Source organism: Pinus tabuliformis, chromosome 8 (assembly GCF_031772625.1).
Source record: "Pinus tabuliformis cultivar Carrire ecotype Pingquan chromosome 8, CPIR1, whole genome shotgun sequence".
NCBI classification, from domain to species: Eukaryota; Viridiplantae; Streptophyta; class Pinopsida; order Pinales; family Pinaceae; genus Pinus; species Pinus tabuliformis.
Genome location: NC_142294.1, coordinates 1,687,001,870 through 1,687,009,260, shown reverse-complemented (window position 1 = coordinate 1,687,009,260; position 7,391 = coordinate 1,687,001,870).

The following is a 7,391-nucleotide window of genomic DNA, read 5'->3' as shown; positions in this document are numbered from 1 at the left end:
TGTAAAATTTGTGACTGCATAGATAAAGTTAGAGAAAGATAATATAATGATATGTATAACAAATACTACCAAGAACAATATGTTATATTTAAAAGAAAATTATAATCTAGAAATAAATAAAAATAATTCAACAAACTTATTTTTGAAATTCCTCAGAAATTTCCTCCAATGATAATTCCCTTGACCTCACATAAGATAATATTTCTTTGACAATTTTTTCATCTTTCACTCTTTGCTATGCTCTCCAAGGTTTTATAGTCATATCTTCTGGAAGCTACTTCATTTCAGGACCTAATTTACTACTCCTAGACATCAATGGCTTAGACTTTTTGACCTTCTAGTTTTTAATGCCAACTTTTTCCCACATGCTAAAAATATCATTAATCAACTCCCATATATCTCCAGTTATAAATGCCAACTGGACAATGTTATCAACACCTCTACCTAAATCACTTAATTCGCTGCCTTTTCCACCTTTTGAATTGATTTTCTCTTCAATTGGATAGCCTATTTCCATACAACATTCCTTTCGGAAATCTACAGTAGCATTTATCCTATCCCCACCACATTTTTCTTCAAATTCACTATGAATAAATCTAACCCTTTGGATGAAAGACATTGACATCCCATACTCAATATCTGAATTATGATCCCATTCCACTAACTTTTCTTTTGTATCTGATCAACCAACATAAATAATACATTTCATTGTTTCAAAACGTGGGTTATTGGGATATTCCTCCATCAATTGTCTTTGAGCTTCTACAGAATGGTTCCCGCCAAGAATATAATAATTGTATTCAAAACATTTTGACTTATAAAATGCTTCTTTGTTGGGAACTTGAAGTGGATCAACAAGAAACACATAACTAACCACATGAGCATATCAATTGTACCTCATCAATGTCTTCAAATTGTGAACATGTAGACGATGTGGCTTTCTGATTTGATATTGACATTGTCCTTCACTTGCCTTACAGATTTGTTTGACATTAAGCTGAAATGTATGACCACCCTCAATTAAGTTTCTCTTTGTCAAATTCCATCGAATGGCATTTTGTTTTGTTTTGATAATTCCATCCTCTAAATCAGCTCCTCGTGTCATGATTTATCTGCTTTCTTTTGAAGTTTCATTGAGTTCTTGACTATTGGTAATGACTACTTCAAAATCTTCAACTTTTCTTTTCTTCCTCATAAAATTGTCATCATTAACTGTAACAAATTCATTCTTGGGCATTGATACTTTTGGCCTTTTACGACTCTCCTTAGTTCCAATGTCATCTTCAGTAATGACAACATATTCTTCTCTGCTAGTTTCAACTTCATTGTCTTCAAAAGTAACTTGTCTACCCTTGCTAGATGTATCCACTAGAGGCCTTTTTCTCATCCCTTGGATGTAGTTTTGTAGCATCATCAATTACTACATTTTTCTTGTTTTCCATATCTTCTTTTGACACTGAGTAGAAACTGCTGACAACTTTCATAATATCATGCTATATGAAATGAATGCCTCCCAACCTAATTGAACAACTTTCAACAAAATTCTACCAAAAAAAATATCATATGTCAAAAAAAACAAAGTTAAAAAAATATATTGAGATAGTTAGAAGAACGCAAAATACAAATATAAATAAAAATACTTACAATATTTTGTTTCATTTCATTTACGATTTGTTTACATAACTTTGTAGATACCTCTCTCGTGTCATACAATGAATATGATAACTGGTATTTAATCCTTTCATGTGACTTGGGCGGTTTTGTAGGTATGTAAACAAATTCAATGTCCAGTATGGAACACATGTCTATGTCTCTTCCCATCACTTCATAAATTCCATTATCATTTGATATATCAATATATAGATATATATTCACATTTTGGCGTTCTCCTTCTTTCACATACCAGATTCTTGATGGAAGTTTCACTTCTTTTGAATTCTTCCAGTATGAAATCATCTTCTTATCATTTGAGGCACTTGAAAGATTTGCAGCCATCAGCTCAAGTGGAGTTTATTCACCAATTTTTTTTGAAGATCCACCTTTAATAGTATTTGGTCTAGAAAGATTCACAAAAATCTTCTTTGATGCCATTTTCCTAAAAACGAGAAACACATAAATCAGTAAATAACGAAAACATATTAACTTTGATCATCATTTACATATGTTAAACTTTTTAATATACCACCCTACTGTATTGATACTAGGAATAAACAAACTAATAAAAGGATTGTACCCATATATCATGCACTACCCCCGCTAGGGTGGCGCGGGGGTGGGGTGTTGTGGTAGCCCCCCGCCCACGCGCCACCCTGTGGGCGGGCAATCCGCAAGAGTGGCATGGGGGGGGGGGCTGTGGCAACCTCCCCCCGTGTCGCCGCGGCAGCCTATCGCCTGTAGGGTGCTGGGGTGACTGTGGAGTCGCCCCGCCACCGCGCAAGTAGGTAGGCCATCGAGGTGGAATGGGGGGGAGTTGTTGTAGCCTCCCCCCGTACCACTCAGGCAGCCTGCCCACCCATGGGGTGGTGGGGTGATTCTCGGAATCGCCCTGACATCTTGCGGGCAGGCGGGCCAACCATGCTAATCATCCCTAACCTATGGGCCCATTTGGCCACCATGAGCATTACAGGGCCCGTTTTGCTGTCGTGAACTTTACCGAGACCACCATGCTCACAGTGAACATAGTGGGTAAATTTAACTCGCAAAAAGATTTAATTTAAAAAAAATAAAAAAAATCTACTTCAATAAACTTATTTAATATTAACATTTTTAAAGAAAAAAATTTAAATGGCTTTTCAATTGTGAGAATTCTCTGTTGAATATGTTGTTGATAGCAATGTAGCTTCTCCACAAATTCGCTCCAACTCTTTCAACGAACCTCAGAAAACCTTGATGTATGTGAGTAATAGTGATAATGGAATTTAATATATAAGTGAAATTATCGAGATGTTTTACCATACCGTTAATGTGTGATAAATTAAAATAAAAATAAAAATTAACATGTTAATTTTCTTATGGTAACAAAGGAAACTATGATAAAGTGAATATTATGGAATTGTTTTATAGTGAGGTGAATGTGGGATTAATTATCTAGTAAATAATATATACTTTAACTATTAAAATAATTTAGGTAAAGGTTGTAGTTTACAATTTTAACTTTAGAGATTTATTTCATGAAAAGATTTAGTTTACATTTTTCAATAAACTGTAAAATAAAATAATGAATGGAAATAAATCTAACAAATGTTTTGGAGGGAAATATTTTAGCGAAACGTTTTGAGGGAAAATTTCATGCTCTAAGCTATATAATATCTTTAGGAGACTCTGCTTTTGTATCATTCAACCTCTGCTATTTGAAAGGGATGGATTGTCCTGATAGTGAAGTGAAGTTTTGATTTGTACAACATCAACATCTTCATTGCGTAACAACTCTATTCATATTGATGAATATAGCAGGAATTCTTCCACTATGAATAGAAAGTCAATTCTTCCACTTAGTCCTAATCCTAAGGACTATGAGAACAACACTGATGAAAGAGGGGATGGAGAATTTCAAATAAATAAAGAGTCATAGGTTCCACTTAGTCCTAATTCTAAGGACTATGAGAGTAGCAGTGATGAAGAGGATGATGACAAATTTTGAAAAAATGGAGTGTCACGGTGTCAGCTTAGTCGTAATCCTATGGACATTGAGAGTAGTAGTGATGAAGAGCGTGATGATGAAGCTCAAAAGAATGGAGTGTCGTAGTGTCCACTTAGTCCTAATTCTAAGGACGATGAGAGCAGCAGTGCTAAAGAGCGTGATGATGAATTTCAAAAGAATGGAGTGCCACGATGTCCACTTAGTCCTAATTCTAAGGACTATGAGAGCAGTAGTGATAAAAAGCGTGATGATAAATTTCAAAAGAATGGAGTGTCACAGTGTCCACTTAGTCCTAATTCTAAGGACTATGAGAGTAGCAGTGATGAAGAACGTGATGAAAAATTTCAAAAGAATGGAGTGTCACGGTGTCCACTTAGTCCTAATTCTCAGGACTATGAGAGTTGTAGTGACAAAAAGCGTGATGATGAATTTCAAAAGAATGGAATATCATGGTGTCCACTTAGTCCTAATTCTAATGACTATGAGAGAAACAGTGATGAAGAGCATGATGATGAATTTCAAAAGAATGTAGTGTCACAGTGTCCTCTTAGTCCTAATTCTAAGGACTATGAGAGCAGCAATGATGAAGAGCATGATGATGAATTTCAAAAGAATGGAGTGTGATAGTCTTCTCTTAGTCCTAATTCTACAGACTATGAGAGTAGCAGTGATGAAGGACATGATGATGCACTTAGCCTAATTCTAATGAGTATAAAGGTAGCAGTGACAAAGGACGGGATGTATCATTTTCAATAAGTAAACAATCACATTTTCAATGTAGTCATAATTCTATGGACTATAGAGCAGCACTGAAAATGCACATAAGGAATAATATCCAATAAACATCCAGTCAAATTTTCCATTTAGTATGAATTCTAAGGACTATGACAGTAGCACTAAAGAAGGGGAAGATGAAGAATATCCACCAAGTCAATATTTGAAAAGCACAACTGATCAAAGTGTGGATAACATTATTCTTAATGATGATGAAAATCCTTATACAAATGATGATCTAATGATGGAAATGTTGCCAAGAAATATTGTATCAAGGAGTAGGAGCAGACCTTTTCGTATCAATGCAAAATGTTCTAGTTATACAAGGGGTAGAGCAGAATATATGATGACAAGAAGTTCTATCAACACTCTCATTTCAAGTGAATGTTGTCAAAAAAATTGCTTCAAACATATGGATTTCAAATTTGCGTTAGAGAGGAGGAAGAGATATTTGTCAATGAATAAAAGCATGAAAAATTCATATTTAGTTGGGTGCATGCAATCTACATTGTCAGGTTATGATTATCGTATTGGGACTTTATTTATCTGTAGAAAGGCTTTCAAAATGTTTCATTTGATTGGGAATTTTCATCTCTCTAGAATTGAAGAAAATTTGGAAAGGGATCCCGCATTTTATTCAGAAGTATGTCATAAAAGAGAGTTTGGGCAATTATGAAATACTGCAATGTCATGGAGGAAAGATTTCTTTTCAAAGCATGGAGAGTGTATGCCAAATAGAGAGACAATACATATTCCAATAATTTTTCAAGATGATAAATTTACAACTTATACAGAAAATATGTAGAAGGTGCTGAGAGACATGGCCAGTTTATTACATATCAATATTTTATGAGGGTATGGAAGAAATTATTCAACAATGTATGTATTCCCAAGAAGACAAGGATGTGGATTTGTAGTACAAGTGCTTCTCTTAAATGAAAAAGGAACAAATGTGAAGGGTCAAAACGAGGTAAGCATTCATAACTTTAACTTTCAAAATTGTATAGTCATCAACTATGAAAACATATTTCTTAATGGCTTTCTTTTATGTTGTGTAGATTCAATTGTCAAAGAACTTCAAGAGCATCACGAACAATAAACAAATGAGAGGAAAAAGTTGTACAAGCATCGAAAGAAGTGTTATGATAATTTGAATAAATATTTGGGTTTGATAATTGATGGTATGGATTAGAAGAAAACACTTTTACCACATTTTTTTCCCACACCCAAAAGTTTACAGGAGGAAAATTTTATTCAGTATCACTTGGTCAGTTGTATGGTCTTCAATGGGAAAATGTTGCCAATGGTGTATTTCATAGCTCCAAATATTCATAATGATGCAAATTTGACCATAACCATAATTCATGATGTGCTTTCTCATTGGTATGGTAACCTTCTTGATGTCTTTATCTACAATTGGACAACACTTGCCATGAAAGCAAAAATTGAATTGTTTTTGGATATCTAAACATGCTTGTTGAATTGAGAATTTTTAGAAGGTAAAGGTTGGTTTCCTTCTTGTTGGGCACACTCATGACCATATTGATCAAATGTTCAGTCATTTTTTAGTCACATTGAGGAGGAAGGAAGTTGGGAGCTTGCCATGATTAATTGAATGTATTAAGAAATCATACATGCTAGAGCCTACTTTTGATGTGTTGGAAGAAACTATTGACATGCAAAGGTTTATTCTAGGATCACATGGTGAGACGAAATGCATTGAAAAACTTAATGACATTAGCTTCCAACATCAATTTCGTATCAAAAAAATTAATGGAAAAACACTAATATGGGACAAGAAGTATTCAACTACTGCAGAATGGGCACCATCATCAGGTTTGGAACTTTTGAAGTTCATTCCAGATCATCAAATATTTGGATCAAAAATATTGCTATTACAATTAGTTGGTGAAGTTCATAGTGCATGCAGACAAAATAGAGATATAAATTATTCTGATTGCCCAGAAGAAATTAAAAAATGTATTAGATATACATATGAGTACTTTGACATTGTTGATTCAGCTTGGTGGTAGTCATTTTTCAATAATCAAAGTGATATCATTTCAACAACAACAAATAAAGATATACCTTTCAAAAGTCCATTTATTTGGCCACAAAATGTGTCGAATGAACATGAGGAAATAAACATTGTTGAACACCAACAATCTCAAGGTATTATTAACTCTTCACAGGTAGAGAAACGAGAGATGTATATTGGTTCCAAAAGGTCTCGTACACAATATGAAGCCATGGAAGACCTTTACAGGGGTTCAGTATAGGATATTAGGGAGGGTTGCATGATTGTAGTGCTAGCAGATGGAGATCCCAATGGCTATCCATTATGGGTTGCTAAAGTCATAAAGGTTTTTACCAAAAATGAGGATGTTACAGGTGTTGAAGTAGATTGGTATGCCACAAATACACACCCATTCAATGGTGTGTATAAGCTTGAGATGGTAGTTGACAAAAAAAAAGCGAAAAGAGGAAAAGAAACGGTACAAATATAAATCGCCACCGCACAAACATATTAAAATTGGACGATGTTGACATACTTGTTTATGTCTTCAATTTAAAAAAGAGATGAACTCTTCACTTCCATATGATAGAGATTCTGAAAAGGTTGTTACGAAAAGGAACAATGTTGAGATGGGAGTCTGCTGAAACCAGTCGTAGATCTAGAAGAATTTTGAAACCTGAAATGTTGGGCATGCATGTGGACTTAGATGAGGCACTAGTTGATGAAAGAGAAGAATATGGAACATCTTTGTCAGTGTTCAGTCACTCATCTGAAGATGTGAATTCTGATGGTGTGAAAAAATATGAGTTATTTTGAATAATTGTTAAGACAATTTATATAACTGATGTTTGCATCGTATCTTGAAATAAATTTCTGATTTCCATATGGTGTTAAATGAGAAGTTATGAATAATTTTTATGTTTTTTATTATATGTCTTAATTATCATAATTTTTACTGTT